Below are 17260 nucleotides of genomic sequence, written 5' to 3' on the forward strand. Positions count from 1 at the left end.
ATAATAATAATAATAATGATAATAATAATAAAAACCATCTCAACTTATATGCATTTATTTTTAGGATGAAGTTGCAACCCTCACCTCCCCACTTCGCCTAGCTAAAGTAACTACAGCCTCTGACATTAGCCAAGTGGTCACCCATTCAAGTTTGGACCAAATTCAAAATTATATTTTTGACTGGCTGATTATATTGAATTTATAAATTTTTATTTTATTGATTCAGATAAATTATTAATCTATCTCCTATCAAGAAAATATCTTATCAAGAAAACATCTTATCAAGAAAATATCTTATCAAGAAAACATCTTACCAAGAAAATATCTTATCAAAAAAATATCTTATCAAGAAAATATCTTATCAGGGAAATATCTTATCAAGAAAACATCTTAACAAGAAAATATCTTAATAAGAAAATATCTTACCTGAATTAGTTGAACCATGGTTCCTAAGTGACCTTTGAGAACCCCGAATACAAAAAGCTATATAAGACAAATAAATAAAAAAAAAATATATACGAATACTTAAGGAACATGGTATATACACTTGGCTTCATTCATTTCGGTACACTGGCGTCCCCTTAACTTCCCGGGGTGTACCGGAATGAATGAAGCCAAGTGTACAATATCCCATAAGATTCAAAGCCCTTGTACCTGTAGGTAGGCAACGGGAAACGCTTGGGCTGGGCACAATAGAGCCAAGCTTTCTCCAAATTCGCCAGATAGTTCCTGGAGTCGGTCCCCGGAGACTCGTGGGGCCCCGTGGCTTCCTGGGGCTACAAAGGGCGTTGGATTTGAAGAAATTATGTGGAAATTATGTGTATGTATGTATGTATGTATGTATACAGTATATAAACTTACAATCTATTTTGAGTTTTTGAAGGGACCATCTCCCTTTAAAAATAAATTTCCTTTTTCGTGAATTGTAGATTTATTTTATTCATTATATATACACGGAAAATGGTGTATTTTAATATATATATATATATATATATATATATATAATATTACAGAGCAAACTAAGAGCCCGAATGTTTTTTAAATACTGTACATTATACTAAGATCACGAAGGAAACTCTACGGATATTACACTCCACGTTTAACTATAATGCTCTCGCAAGTAAATCTTCTTCATTCAAGTTCATATAAAATTACTAAAAAAAAATAAATAGTGAATTTAATAATTGAGAAATTGTATAACAAACCATTTTCATTAAATACATATATTAAGTTTGCGATAAAATTCTTTATAATGTACATACTCAGATTGGAAAATATATATTTTTAATAGAAATAAACCATTTGGATAAAAAATATTCGTATTTTTTAATAAAAAAAAATCAAGGTAAAAATAGCATATTTTAGATATAAATAAAAATAATATGATAATATAATATATACCTTATATTTATCTGTAGTTTAAAATGCTAATAAAAATGATAAAGAATGAGAAAAAGTCAAATCAGTGTTAAGGAATCTCTTAGTCCCCGAAATACCCATGATAGCGAAGCCAATTTCTATAAATAAACCAGTAGGTAATTTTAATACATTTTAACACATATGACGGGTAGAGATACGATAGTAACCCAATACATAACTAAAAAAACAAACAAACTTTAAAATGACACTCCAAAATCAAACCATTGTTCTCTAGTCTTGGGTAGCGCCATAGCCTCTGTACCATGGTCTTCCACTGTCTTGGGTTAGAGTTTTCTTGCTTGAGGGTAGACTCGAGCACTCAATTCTATCTTATTCCTCTTCCTCTTGTTTTGTTAGTTTTTTATAGTTTATATAGGAGATATTTATTTCAATGTTACTGTTCTTAGAATATCTTATTTTTCCTTGTTTCCTTTCCTCACTGGGCTATTTTCCCTTGTTGGAGCCCCCGGGCTTATAGTAGGCTTTTCCAACTTGGGTTGTAGCTTAGTAATAATAATAATAATAATAATAATAATAATAATAATAATAATAATAATAATAATAAATTACATCGTAATTATTCACTAGAAAGTACCTGGACCTCAGACCAATACGAGGAGACAGTAACAAACAGATATACCGTCGAAAAGACGGTAAATGTTCAAAAGTGACGGAGTCCCTCCAGAAATTGATAATGACAACAGCAGTGACACAGCTAAAATAAATAAACAAACTCTAAAATAACCCTAAAATTACATTAAATTACATCGTAGTTATCCAGCAGGAAGTACCTGGGCCTCAGAGCAATAAGAGGAGACAGTAACGAACGGAACTACCGTCGAAAAAAGACGGTAAACGCCCGAAAGTGACGGAGCCCCTCCAGAAATTGACAATAACGACAACAACAGTAGTTGCCCTTGTGAAGCCGATGACCGTCACTGGCGTTAGAATCGCTCCCCTTTAAGTTGCGAAGAGTCGCTCCCGATCGATACACACGTGCTCGCAATGAGAGAGAGAGAGAGAGAGAGAGAGAGAGAGAGAGAGAGAGAGAGAGCTTTACAACTGCCAGCAAGTCCCCCTTTTCAGCTGCTGCTGCTGCTGTCTTGTATTAGAGAGAACAGAAGGAGAGGAGAAAGTCAACCCACGTATACGTTCGCGGACTGAAATGTTGCATGGATTGCTGATTGCTGCTGCTGCTCGCAGAGAGAGAGAGAGAGAGAGAGAGAGAGAGAGAGAGATCGTATTGTGACAAAACGTTGGAATTGACGGAATAAGACGTTTGCTTTTCGAAAGGGACATCGACAAACCTTCGAGATACGTATTTTCTCTGAAACGTTTTTCATTCAGAGAGAGAGAGAGAGAGAGAGAGAGAGAGAGAGAGAGAGAGAGCTTTAGTGACAAAACGTTAATTGTCAAAACAAGACGTTTGAGTTTTGAAATGTACATCGACCTAACCTTCCCGAGAGAAACTTTTGTTTCCCTGGAACGTTTTTTTCTTTGAATAAAAAGACAAACTCTCCTTTTCATTCAGTAGTGATGGATGTGATGACGTCATCGTTCGGTTTCATATTGGTTCGTCTTTCCTATGAACTTTTGACTCATTCTGACTCATTTGTAATACAATTTCTTCATTATTTGGAATTGTTAGTAAGGGAATTACAAGCTGAGAACATATTTGATTTCAATGCATTTAATATAATGACGGGGGAAATATCATTTTATGAAAAATGTCGTAATTAATTATTCAATATTAAATATGCTATTAATTATATTATTTATTGTTTTGTACAGAATAATACTTCGCTTGAATGAAGTTATATTTCTGAATAATTTTGACAGTGAGGAAGATTTTTCAAAACAGTTTATTTCCAAGGGAGTTAACATGAAATCACTTCTTTCTAAATGCTTTATAACTTCACAATGTTAAATAGCCGTTTAATAAAATATATAACGCTAAAAAAAAAGAAACTATTGTGATATAATCTATTAATACCTTTAATTAATTAGCAATGATATTTCTAAATACTGGCTGTATGTAAAACTAGCCAAAACTAAAACTCAAAACTCTTAAATCGAGAAAAACTGTTTTTCAAATCTCATTAGGACCAATTACAGCTTGTACTAGATAGACAAGATCTGTTGTAAGTTATTGTTGGGATATTTTCCCTGTTGGAGCCCTTGGGCTTATAGCATCATGCTTTTCCAACTAGGTTTGTAGCTTAGCTAGGAATAATAATAATAATAATAATAATACTAATAATAATAATCTTAATAATTATAATAATAAAAATAATCTTAATAATAACAATAATAATATTAATAATAATAATAATAACAATAATAATAATAATAATAATAATGTTAATACTAATAATATTAATAATAATAATAATAATAATAATAATAATAATAAATGTGATAATTCCCTAAACTATATAAAAATGTCCCACCAATATTGAACATTCTGATATTCATCACCTAAGCAACGACAAAACATTCATTCCATCATTAAACATTAGGATGTTGCTCCCCAAACATTACCAAAACATTCAAGTAATCAATACCAACCAGGAATAAGAAACATTCCTCTTAAACCAGTGAGAAACATTAAAATAAACACCCCACCTTTAACGTCCTGATGCAACATTGCAACATTGGCCCAGTTCAAGAAAATGTGGGAGAAAAAAATCAATGTCGTGTGAGCAGAAGCAACCAGGGCCTACCTGTAAGATGGTACAGGGGAGCCTGTAACCTACAGGTGAGAGAGGCAGTGTTCGTTTCTTTTACGCTCATTGGAAGAGGAATTTCCTGTAGTTTCGGAGCTGTACTTGTAGTAGCTTCTACGGAAATGAGTGAAAGGGTTTTGTAATGCTTATCGGAGATCAAAGGAGCGGTTGGGTTGGTACGCCTGCTATACGATTTTCATGTTACCGAGTTGTGAAAATTATTATTATTATTATTATTATTATTATTATTATTATTATATTTCTCCAACTCATTCTTAAACCAATAGTTGACCTATAATAACAATAATAATAATAATAATAATAATAATTGATCGACAGTTGGTTTCAAAGAAACATAGAAATAAAATAAGCATCAGGAGAAAAAAAAGGCAACTGAAAATACAAAAATAAAAAAAAAAACACTGAAACACAATTTTAAAAATACTTACCAAAGGGTAGGACGCAATTTACTGTCATTTGCTTGAACAAACCACTTTCATACTGATGTATAAATAGAGGATACTTACCTTTGGTAACGCACTTAAAATATATATATATATATATATATATATACAGTGAACCCTTCTTTAACAAACATATCTGCTACATTCGCATAAAAAACAAACCTTGCTATTGTCTCCTTTGAATTAATCCAATATAATAAATCTCTATCGCAGGACAAAAAGTCTTACATTTGTTCTCATTTAACTAAGTTCTCGTCTAATACCTGTATTCAGGAATTGGAAATCCCTGTAGATTACAGGCGAGGGAAATGGAAGTTCCGTGGAGTACAGAGCTAGGAATCGGCCACTCTCTTATCCTCGGTGCTGCGCTAGCTTGGGGTTCTGATAGCATTGAAAATTATATGTATGTATGTGTATATGTATGTATGTATGTATATATATATACATATATACATATTATATATATAATATACATATATATATATATATATATACGTATATATATATATATATATATACAGAAAGTCCTCAACTTTCAAACATTCGGATATACGAACGCAAATCCAACTGAAATCATAAATCGCGGATATTGTTTCAAAAGTTCATAATGCAGTACTGTAAGGAAACATATACAATTCAAGGCAGTAAGCAAGATGATATTTGTAATAGGAAACAAGACTATTTGTCGACCTTTGAAGCTGAAAATCGCAGGTATGCGAGTTAGGTGAAGCCTATCCTAAGAAAAAGTTTAACAAAATTCGACTTAAAAACGGCTTCTCGGAATCTATTAAGTTTGTAAGTTGCGGACTTTCTGTATATATATATATATATATATAGATATAGATATAGATATATATATATATAGATAGATATATATATATATATATACATATATATATATATATATATAAGAACAAGGAGCACTTGCTAACACTCATTGGAAATAATTATATTGACAATGACAGAGATGTTCGGTGAACTTAGCTTGAGTCGTATGTAACAATAACAGTTGTCTGACGAGCAGTTTGGGATACGAGAAGGAGGATATTAGAGGAAAGAGAGATGGTTCAAGAAGAAAGTTGCCATTTTTTTTTATCTGGTATTTCTCTACTAATGATTGTTTATGCCTGAGTTAAGTTTCTTAATCTTGTGCCTGATCCCCACAATAATAATAATAATAATAATAATAATAATAATAATAATAATAATAATAATAACAATAATAATAATAATAAAATAAGACGAATTAGAAGGAAAAAATGTAAATCATTTCCCCAAAACTAATAATTTCCTAATGCTTTGACAACAATTTCTTTGAAATTTTGACAATATTTACTATCTTGTACGCCATATTCCTATCAATAAAATCCTTAAATAACTCCAAATAAACACAAAATCCTTATGTGAACATTTCGGTCAGGTCAGAAGAAAGATGATGATGATCATCATCATCTCCTCCTATGCCTATTGACGCAAAGGACCTCCGTTAGATTTCGCCACTCGTCTCAGTAAAGCACGAGAAAGATGATATTACATAGTTATTTGGCGTTATATATGTCACGAGGTATCGACGCACTGCTGATGCGGGTACTTGTGTGATAAAACCCCAATTCAAGAAGAAAGTAATGTTTCTCTTCTTGGCAAAAACTAAAGTGTTCTTTCCCACCGTGAACCTTACAATAAGGGGTTGTTTACGTGATGCTTCCTCTCCAATGCCTTCAAAAACTAGTTTTACTTCCCTCTGTCATGCGTCACCCTTACATTAAGGGGTCGGTTGCCTGATGCACTCTCTTCAATGCCTTCAAAAACTGAAACCTTCCTTCCCACCATCATCCTAGGTTGATGGCTAGATTGGTAGCGTCGCGGGCTTCTGTTTCAGAGGTCCCGAGTTCGCGTCCCTGCTAGGACGCGAATAGTGTGAGACCTTCTACCGGGGGGGGGGTATTCCCGAGGGCGGCGCCTGGGGGGGGGAGGTTAGAGGGGGCTAGTGATAGTCCCTGCTGGCTTATGGTTGCCCGAGGAGAATGATGTAGATCGTCTCAGGGGAGACCTAAAACCCGCAACTTTAACTTTAACTTTTAAGGAGTCGGTTGCCTGATGAGCCTTTCCAATGCCTTCTATCAAAAGCATTATCTTCCCCTAAACCTCTTTCCCTTTTCATCTCGTCTTCTAATTCTCTACCTCACTCTCCACTACCATCCCCTACCAGGTTCCTCCCAACCCCTCCTACACATGGCAGATGAACGCTGTTTGGAATACTTATAAACAGACAAGGCACACACAAACAAACCTGTAAGATGGGGTTGGATGAGCCTGGACGTCACAAACCAGAGATGTGGATTTACCCTCTTCAATATATCCTTCCAGGAACCTTATTCCAGCATCTTTGACTCGAGGTCTGACAGTGGAACTGGGGTCTAGGAAAATTCATTAACTTATGTTATAGGTAACTTGAAATCCCCTAAGTTGGGTTAGGTCTGGTAAAGTTCTGTTAGATTGAATAAGGTACGATTGAACCACCCTTACCACACACTAAAATTGCCCATGATTGTTTCAAAAGTCAATTTAGTAAATAATGTAATCAAACTGAATCGATAATCATCAAATAACTCTTAAGATGATTTGAAGAGTGGATATAAAATCTTATCAAGTGAACTGTGGAGAATGTGTATCTGTAATGTAATACATAATACCAAATACATCACAAGATGTACTTAACTATAGGAGAGCATCGCAGTATTAAGTAGAGACATGATTAGCCTACCGACTAGGGAGTATGTTGCCGGAGCCTGAATGAACTAGATCTAAAAGTTCCTCTTAAATATCTATTTCTATGATCAGTTAATTGTAAACGTAACTTTTGTAGCCTCAAATAGCACGTCTTACTATTCCTCAGCAAATTAATCAAAGTAAAAACTTAGTATTAAGATTTAAAGGTCATCAATAAGCAGCTAATGCAAGGGGCCTGATCAGCATTCAGGACTCCCTTTTTACCCACGTGACACCTAGAGGAACAAGGAAAAGGCTGCTAGTGTCTCAGGGCATCAGTAAGGTCGTGTGTTAGTGAAAATCTATCATGACCTGAGTGGAGTTTGAACTTTGGACCTGTGAGGTACCACAGAGCTACCGCTTTGACTACGCAGTTTATCGGATCAATTACCAATTCTATGTATCCTAATGCCCTTTTTATTCCCTTATATCCTAATATCTTTGAATAAGATTCCAAATTGAATCCTCAGAATTCCTAAAGGAAATGTGACATACTTTTTCTCATGTAGGATAAGAAGGCCCACTAGCTAACCCACTAAACTTCATTGGAAAAATAAATAAAGCTTGAGTTGGGATATTTCCTATAGGCAAAGAATATAACACAAATTGCTTTCAAACACTTACCATTTTAAAGGTAGTTTTTACCTGACAACTCAAATTAACAAACTGTAATTACCTTTAAATGCTGAGAACCGTACTGTCTCAATTCTAATGTGATTTGATAAGGAAATTTTCACTGCAACCCCAAGAAACTATTATTCAGACATCCAATCATGGAACTATCCATGAAAATTCGATTTCCAGATTTCTGTCCATTAAACATTTACTTTAAGTCATCATAAACAGTAAATGTAGGCCATGGGACTTTCTAATCATGGAACACTGAAGCAAGGAGAGTATAATGAGACCTGCTAATGATAAATTAACATAAAGAAACTTCGTGATTGTCTAAGTAACTAACCTGACGGTGGGCGCTGGTGATCCCTGAACATTACAGGTCAGAGCGGTGGCCTGACCTTGACCTACGACTAGCATTTGACCTAAGGAGTTACCGTCCCTCCGAGACGGTCTGACACTTCCTTGGGGCACTAAGGATGCGACAGGAGAATTTTAAAGACCTCCCCACCAATTTTTTAAATTAAAAAAATTAAGCAATATTCAAGTAATCAAATTGCTATACGAAACGATTTGCATAATGAGCTAAAGAAAACGGTGGAAATTGAATATTTCTTAACTGTTATTATAAAATACATTTTGATCAAGGATAGGGCCTGTTCGTTCTTAAATTGTCAAGAGAGAATTCTTATTTAATTACTAAGGAGGTAAACGTGTTTGTTTTTACAGTCTAAAAATAGTAACTTTATTTTTAATTTGTCGTAGGAAAAAAAAATCATATTTGAAAGAACAAACTATTTTCTCAAATTCATGTTTTGAAGTTTCATATACATAAAAAAAAGTTACTTAGCCCATATTTTCTCTAAAAGGACCTAAAATAGTCTTACTACTTATTCAATTTCCACAAGATAACCTGAATGCATCAAAAGATAACAGACAGAGAAGTGAAGTTAATTCTATCCCCAAAAATCTCAAAATAACTTGACTGGCAACATACTTGTGTTGATAAATCTTGCCTAAGCGTCAGAGCCAAAGGCCTGAATGTATTTTCCGTGGGTTTATGACAGAGAGAATGGCAAACCACATGACCGTACCATCTTGATCAATTGAACGCACATCATGAGCAGAAGGGCTCGATGGAGCAGTCGTTATTTAACGAAAGCAATACCAAGAATTCTCACCCTATTTACATTCTATTAGGTTTAGGAAAAGCTAAAATAAATCTTACCTATGGTCGCTAAAATATTTATTGATAACTTAGATAATTTCTAAAAACAAAAATAACAGCTGACCTAACAACCACCCCCCCAAAAAAAAATTAATAAATATATAATTCTATATACAACAGTAAATGTCTGTTACCTACAACCCGCCGTTTTATAAATTACTAAAAATATATCACCTATAGCTCAAATGCTTTTTATTTAAAGGTACAAGATTTTTCTTATAGACGTCAAAATCCGTAGTTGAAAGCTTACAATCACCCAAGAAACTAAAACGATATAGTTTACCTATAAACATACAATCTAAGAAACATAGATTTTTTGCTTATGCCCAAAATATTGTAGAAACAATCTTTTATAATTTGAAATAAAAGTTCAAATTCTTCATCCACAACCAAGCATTATTAAATACGGGTAAAATTTCTTACCAGTCACTGCCCAAACTTGGAAAATTATTAGCTTTCCTAAAGGTTAATAAGTAGAAAAGGTATACTTTCAAAATACAAGTTATGCCCAAACTTGGAATATGATCATCTTTTCCTAAAGGTTTATAAGTAAAAGGTATACTTTCAAAAAACAAGGTATGCCCAAACTTGGAAAATGATTACTTTTCCCAAAGGTTAATAAGTAGAAAAGGTACACTTTCAAAATACAAGTTATTGAATGATACAGTTGACCTTACCTTTGTATAACTGGAGAGAACTGACTTAACCATTCACTTACATAGAACGAAATCCCTCTGATTAGTCTAGGTAGAATCCTAACCATTAGGTTATTAAAAACATTACAATTCTATAGAATTTATGCCATATGGCATGGCGCTAGGATATGGGAGGACATTCAACTGACCTAGCAGTAGGTGGTGGTGACCCCTGGACATTACAGGTCAGAGCCGTAGCTTGACCTTGACCTACGACCCGCATCTGGCCTAAAAATTCGCCATCTCTACGCGCTGGTCTTACACTGGCTTGGGGTACTACGCAAATGATGAAAATTTTTAAAAATTTATATTAAGTATGTTAATATATGTGTATATATATGTGTGTGTGTGTGTGTTTGAGCCTGAATGTATTGAGCACGTACATTGCAAAAAAGACAATTATACCAAAAGATTAGCCACAAAAAAATACGATCAATACCTCTTCAATAAAGACACTACCTACTGTTGAAAATTTGAATAAGTATAATTATTCTATTACGAAAAAAAAAATAATTAAACCTAAATAAAATCATTTAATAAAAATCTAACCGCACATTGAAAACTAATAAAATAATTCTAAAAGCCTTTACTTAAACCAAGATTCTCATTTCGGTAACAACCAGTTTACGTGTTAAACTAACCTGCTTGTAGGGGGTGGAGATCCCTGGACGTTGCAGGTCAGAGCTGTCTGAGCTCCCTCCCTAATCAACCTCTTTTGACCTATGACGTCTCCGTCTCGGCTGGTGGGCCTGACGCTGGCCTGAGGGACTGAAGACCCCAATTCGAGATTTGTGTGGATTATGAGGGAAATTTTGACAGTTCTTTTTTTCGCGGATAGTGTATTCTGACGGTTCTTTCTTTCGTGGATAGTGTATTCTGACGGTTCTTTCTTTCGCGGATAATGAATTCTGATGGTTCTCTCTTTCGCAGATATGGAATTCTGATGGTTTTCTCTTTCGCGGATAATGAATTCTGATGGTTCCCTCTTTCGTGGGTATAGAATTATGACGGTTTTCTCTTTCGCGGATAATAAATTCTGATGGTTCTCTCTTTCGCGGGTATAGAATTCTGACGGTTCTCTCTTTAGCGGATAGGGAATTCTGATGGTTCTCTCATTAGCTGATAGGGAATTCTGACGGTTCTCTCTTTCGCGGATAGGGAATTCTGACGGTTCTCTCTTTCGCGGATAGTGAATTCTGAATGTTTTCTCTTTCGCGGATAATGAATTCTCAAGGTTTTCTCTTTCACGGATAATGAATTCTCAAGGTTCTCTCTTTCGCGGATAGGGAATTCTGACGGTTCTCTCATTCGCGGATGGGGAATTCTGACAGTTCTCTCTTTCGCGGATAGGAAATTCTGATGGTTCTCTCTATCGCGGATGGGGAATTCTGACGGTTCTCTCTTTCGCGGATAGGAAATTCTGACGGTTCTCTCTTTCGTAGATGGGGAATTCTGACAGTTCTCTCTTTCGCCGATAGGGAATTCTGACGGTTCTCTCTTTCGCAGATGGGGAATTATGACGGTTCTCTCTTTCGCGGATAGGGAATTCTGACGGTTCTCTCATTAGCTGATAGGGAATTCTGACGGTTCTCTCTTTCGCGGATAGGGAATTCTGACGGTTCTCTCTTTCGCGGATAGTGAATTCTGAATGTTTTCTCTTTCGCGGATAATGAATTCTCAAGGTTTTCTCTTTCACGGATAATGAATTCTCAAGGTTCTCTCTTTCGCGGATAGGGAATTCTGACGGTTCTCTCATTCGCGGATGGGGAATTCTGACAGTTCTCTCTTTCGCGGATAGGAAATTCTGATGGTTCTCTCTATCGCGGATGGGGAATTCTGACGGTTCTCTCTTTCGCGGATAGGAAATTCTGACGGTTCTCTCTTTCGTAGATGGGGAATTCTGACAGTTCTCTCTTTCGCCGATAGGGAATTCTGACGGTTCTCTCTTTCGCAGATGGGGAATTATGACGGTTCTCTCTTTCGCGGATAGGGAATTCTGATGGTTCTCTCTTTCGTGGATAGGGAATTCTGACGGTTCTCTCTTTCGCGGATAATGAATTCTCATGGTTCTCTCTTTCGCGGATAGGGAATTCTGGCAGTTCTCTCTTTTGCGGATAGGGAACTCTGCCGTCACTATTCTTTGCCTCTTTAGTGGGTTAGAGATCTCTAAAGTACTATATTTTCGCCTGATAGAATAGTGAACTCTGCCAAAAATATTCTTCTGTTTGTTTTATGATAGTGAAGTTTACCGGGACTATTATTTTGCGATTTTAGGAATATATTTTTTACCTTTTTTTCTCATGTTTAAGATAGGATACTTTATAGAGGTAAGAGACATATGCAAGGAGGTAGAGTTAGGATCCGAGAGAAGAGGTACAGATATTCCTCATGGAGACCAAGAGGTAATATTCCTTTCATGATGACCATGAGAGAGAGAGAGAGAGAGAGAGAGAGAGAGAGAGAGAGAGAACTTGCCTTTTTTATGAGGACTTAAAATGAGAGAAAAACATGCCTTTTTGATGAACTTAAAATGAGAGAGATGACCAGAGGACAAACTTATTTTTCCTAGAGGTCTTAGAGAGAGAGAGAGAGAGAGAGAGAGAGAGAGAGAGAGAGATGAGCATTATCTCATCAAGGTCCTTTTGATCTCTTGCACAATTTGATTTTCTTTTATCCCGGGTTATACGCCCCATAGGAGTTGACTAACAACCTACTAGATTTCAAAGAAGGTAAGCCATATCATTTCTTTCTTCAGAGAGAGAGAGAGAGAGAGAGAGAGAGAGAGAGAGAGAGAGAGAGAGAGAGAGATGGTGTTGAAAATATATGAAGATCTAAATCGACATTCTTTTGAAGAAAAAACATCACGTGTTTTAACACTTAAGATTGATTGATTGATTAATTGATTAGGAGTTATCTGGCATCTTGACATCTAAGGACATTGACGCCGATTAACACTTAGGAAAAAAATATTATCTAGACTATAAAGCAGTATGATAAAACCACTGAACCCAACACCTAAGAGATGATATGTATGGAAGAAATATTTCTTAGGTAAACGTTCAGGATTTCGAAATAAAAAGGGAAACTGTGGCCTCCTATTTTAAAAATCAAACCTTTAAAAAGGGTAATCTTTTGCTTTCGAGAAATATAAAAACTTTCCTAAAACCAGAGAGAAAAAATATGAACACTTCTACTACAAGAACTGTGGCATCCTATTTTAAAAATCACACTTCAAAAATAGCAAACTTTTGGTTTTGAGAAAAAAAAACATGCCCACAACTAGAGAGAAAAAAATATGAACGTCCAACCATGTTGAACACTTCTACTGCAAGAAAAATGAGGTAAAAAAACAGCCATCACTTACGACAGAAAAATCATCACCGTATATACCCATCCATATGGGAAAAAATCGAAATAAAAACTGAACACCAACCTTTTGACATTAAAACACCTACTCCCCACAAAACAGTAATAACAATAGCTCTAAAAAAATCTAGAAACATGAAAGAGACAGAAGCAAAACTCTCCATACATAGATTTAAATTTGATTTATATATATATATATATATATATATATGTATATATATAATATATATATATATATATATATATATATATATATATATATATATGTTTCTAGTCGTATCTGTAACCTGACCACCTTGTGAGCTAAGGATGGGGGTTTGGGGGAGTCTATATTATCTATCTACTGAGTCATCAGCAGCCACTGGCTGGCCCTCCCTGGTCCCAGCTTGATGGGAGCTGATCATATGTATATATGATCAGTCTCCAGGACATTGTTCTCTTCCTTTCTCGTGCCGTTTATGAAGGACCTTTAAAGAAAACTTAGTATGATAAAACTCACCTAAATTGCGGAGTAGGGTGACCTTGTACCATACAAAGCAGGGTCGCCGTCAAGCCCAGAGAGGTCTTACTATCCTGAACTTTGACCCCGGAGTCTTTGACCGTGGGTCGCACAGTCGAGGTGGGTTCTGGGTGATAAGGGTTACGAATAGATTCTTAGTTCATGGATCTTACAGACATACATATGGAAAAGCCTGAATGATGGGTCTCCCCCCCCCCAACACCCCATGTCCTTTCTCTCTCCATCCAGTCGAGTGCCATATGTGGATGAGATTATGGTGAGGGGTAGGTGGCCATATAAAAGTTCTTTTTTACAAGCTCGGTGGTCTATATTGTATGGGGGATTTGAATTTTGATTCATTAGTAGATTTGAGAACAAAGCCCTTACGAGAATATTGGGAGTTAAATGGCGGGAGAGGATTAGAAATGAAACTATAAGAGATTACTCGGGTGCCATATGTGGATAAGATCATGGTGAGGGGTAGATGGAGATGGTTTGGGCATGCTCGGTAAACGTATCAACAAAGCAATAATAACTAAGTCCTATTGTCCTTTCTCCATTCATTTGAGTGCCATATGTGAACGAGATCATGATGATGGGTAGATGGAGATTGTTTGGGTATGCTTTTCAAAATCCCTGAGAGAGATTAGTTCATCGCTGGGCTCCACAAGGCACTAGAAGAGTTGGAAGACCCAGGCCTACATGGCTGGGGACTATGAAGCGCGAAATAGGAGATGATAAATGAAGAAGTATTGAATTAAAAGTTAAAGATAGAGACGACGCCATTCCCTACCTCGTTCGGAACTGGGGTCGAATCCAGGTATGAATTTGCGCGTACACCATGAGCAGTAAGCATCGATGGAAAGACAGTGACCTCTGGGGTCAGGTCATAGAGAACTATAAATTGATTGGAAAGAAAGTGACCTTTGGGGTCAAAAGGTCATAGAGAGCTATGAAAGTGGAAGCGCGATGAGTTATGCACACCATTAGGCAGTGATGTTCGATGGAGGTCTGAACTCAAATGATTATGAAAATAACCTCATACAAGTTTCTCTACAGCCGGAAAAAACGACACCATCTTACATAGCCTTATACAAACTACCTGTAACTCAATCAACTACAAATACCTGAACTGAGGCACCGGATGTGCTTGTGCCCTACAAGCTAGGGTCGCTGTAGTGCCGACATCAGCGCCCCTTGCGTCCACTTTCTCACTTAGGGACAGCCTCGGAGCGGCTAATCCCACTGGTTCTGTCCCCGGGGGTAGGTAAGGAATTTTTTTTTCTTTTTCAAATTGTCTATTAATCATAGTATAGAAGGATTGGTGATACCCATTTGTCTCAATTAAATTCTTAAAATATGAAGAATTTACTTTTTTTTCGGTATCTTACAAAATACTGTTGATACCATATTCTTTCGAGAACTGATTGATACCATTTTATTTTCAAGAATTGATTAATACTATTTTTTTTTCAAGAACTTATTGATATCATTTACTTTTCAAGAACATATTGATACAATTTTCTTTCAAAGGACTGATTGATACCATTTTCTTTTCAAGAATAAATAATGTAAATAGTAGAAGGAAAATAGAAAAATGTCACTCGTCTTCCTTAACACAGATAAATACGAATTTTCTTTAAAGTGTTTTAAGTAAACCCGACTTACAAATAGGTAAAAACTGGGTAAAAAAAAAAATTATCGCTCGTTTTATAAAGAATTTTCAGCCTATTCAAAATACTAGCCAACTATTGCACAATCTATCCGAAGCATGGCTAAAGAAATTTCCAAACTTACAATGCAAAATATGCATAGCAAGTGAATTAAAGTCACTATCCAAACAAAACCCTATAAATTACATTAGCATGGAACAATATACAAATATTCTATCTATTTATCTATCTATGTGTATATATCTATATATATCTACTTACTATTGTTGTCTGAGAATATTTCAGCATTATTAAACCATTACTAAACTCTAAATGTAATCAACCCTGTACCTAGGTAAAAACTCACCTGAATTAGAGTAGAGACTTGTACCCTTTTCAATGTGAACAGGAAGTCACACGAGAGTATTAATCCACTGCCTCGAGATACATTACCTACAATTGCACCGAGATACATTACTGATAATGTAATCAACCCTGTACCTAGGTAAAACTCACCTGAATTAGAGTAGAGACTTGTACCCTTTTCAATGTGAACAAAAAGACACACAAGAGTATTAACCTACTGCCTCGAGATACATTACTTATATTTGAAACGAGATACATTACTGATAATGTAATCAACCCTGTACCTAGGTAAAAACTCACTTGAATTAGAGTAGAGACTTGTACCCTTTTCAATGTGAACAGGAAGACACACGAGAGTATGAATCCACTGCCTCGAGATACATTACTTATATTTGAAACGAGATACATTACTGATAATGTAATCAACCCTATACCTAGGTAAAAACTCACTTGAATTAGAGTAGAGACTTGTACCCTTTTCAATGGGAACAGGAAGACACACGTGAGTATGAATCCACTGCCTCGAGATACATTACTTACAATTGCACCGAGATACATTACTGATACTCGAGAAGCAATACTATAAGAATACTTTACCTATACTCAGGGATTGGATGCGCCTGTGCTCTGCAGGCCAGAGTAGCGGGACTTCCTTGTATAGCTTCTGAAGCCTCCAGCTTCTCGTTGACGGATAACCGTGGTCCGGCTAAGCCTACTGGCTCTGAATAAAGCGATGTTTAATGTCGTGTGTGCAATGACAATTGGTATGCGATACTTGAATCGAATTTATTCACGAAAGGGGTGGTGGTAACAAGCACATCTTGTTGGTATAGGGACCCTGTTATCTTATTCGCGTATACACACGCGCATATACAATATACATACATACACACATGTATATATATATATATATATATATATATATATGTGTGTGTGTGTGTATAAACATATTCCTGACAACATAGTGGGAAAATTTTGATTGAGAAAGGAGTTAGTCATGGAGAACTGAATCATTCACTGCGTTCCATAGGGACACTGTCATCTTATTCGTGTATCCACACGCGCATATACAATATATATATATATATATAATATATATATATGTATATATATATATATATATATATATATACAGTAATTCCTCTCAATATAGTAAGAAAATTCAGATCGCGAAAGGAAATAAGGAGAGCTAAATTGGTCACAACGTGCCTAAAAGAAGTTTTAACGAATTTATATTGGGTAAATGTACGGATTAACATTGATGGGGAATATTCTAACAACTTAAGAATCGCAGATGACACAATTCCTTTTAGTGAATCAAGGGAGGAATTGCAGAAGATGATAGAAAAATTTAAAAGATAAAACTGAACTGTAACTTTCAAGGATTAATTGTTGTGTTGAGACGTGGAGGTGATTCAATTTCGAAAGTCCTAGGTCAAAGGTCAAGGATGAGCAAAAGAT

The 17260-nt window shown here is 35.6% G+C and overlaps 1 protein-coding gene across 19 annotated transcripts in view; it reads right to left on the reverse strand.

The window, feature by feature from the left end:
- Dscam1 (Down syndrome cell adhesion molecule 1) overlaps positions 1–17260 on the reverse strand; it is a 236095-nt gene that overhangs the window by 156128 nt on the left and 62707 nt on the right. The gene's annotated exons all lie outside the window — the stretch shown is intronic.

This window comes from Palaemon carinicauda, unplaced genomic scaffold (assembly GCF_036898095.1).
Source record: "Palaemon carinicauda isolate YSFRI2023 unplaced genomic scaffold, ASM3689809v2 scaffold134, whole genome shotgun sequence".
Taxonomy (NCBI): domain Eukaryota; kingdom Metazoa; phylum Arthropoda; class Malacostraca; order Decapoda; family Palaemonidae; genus Palaemon; species Palaemon carinicauda.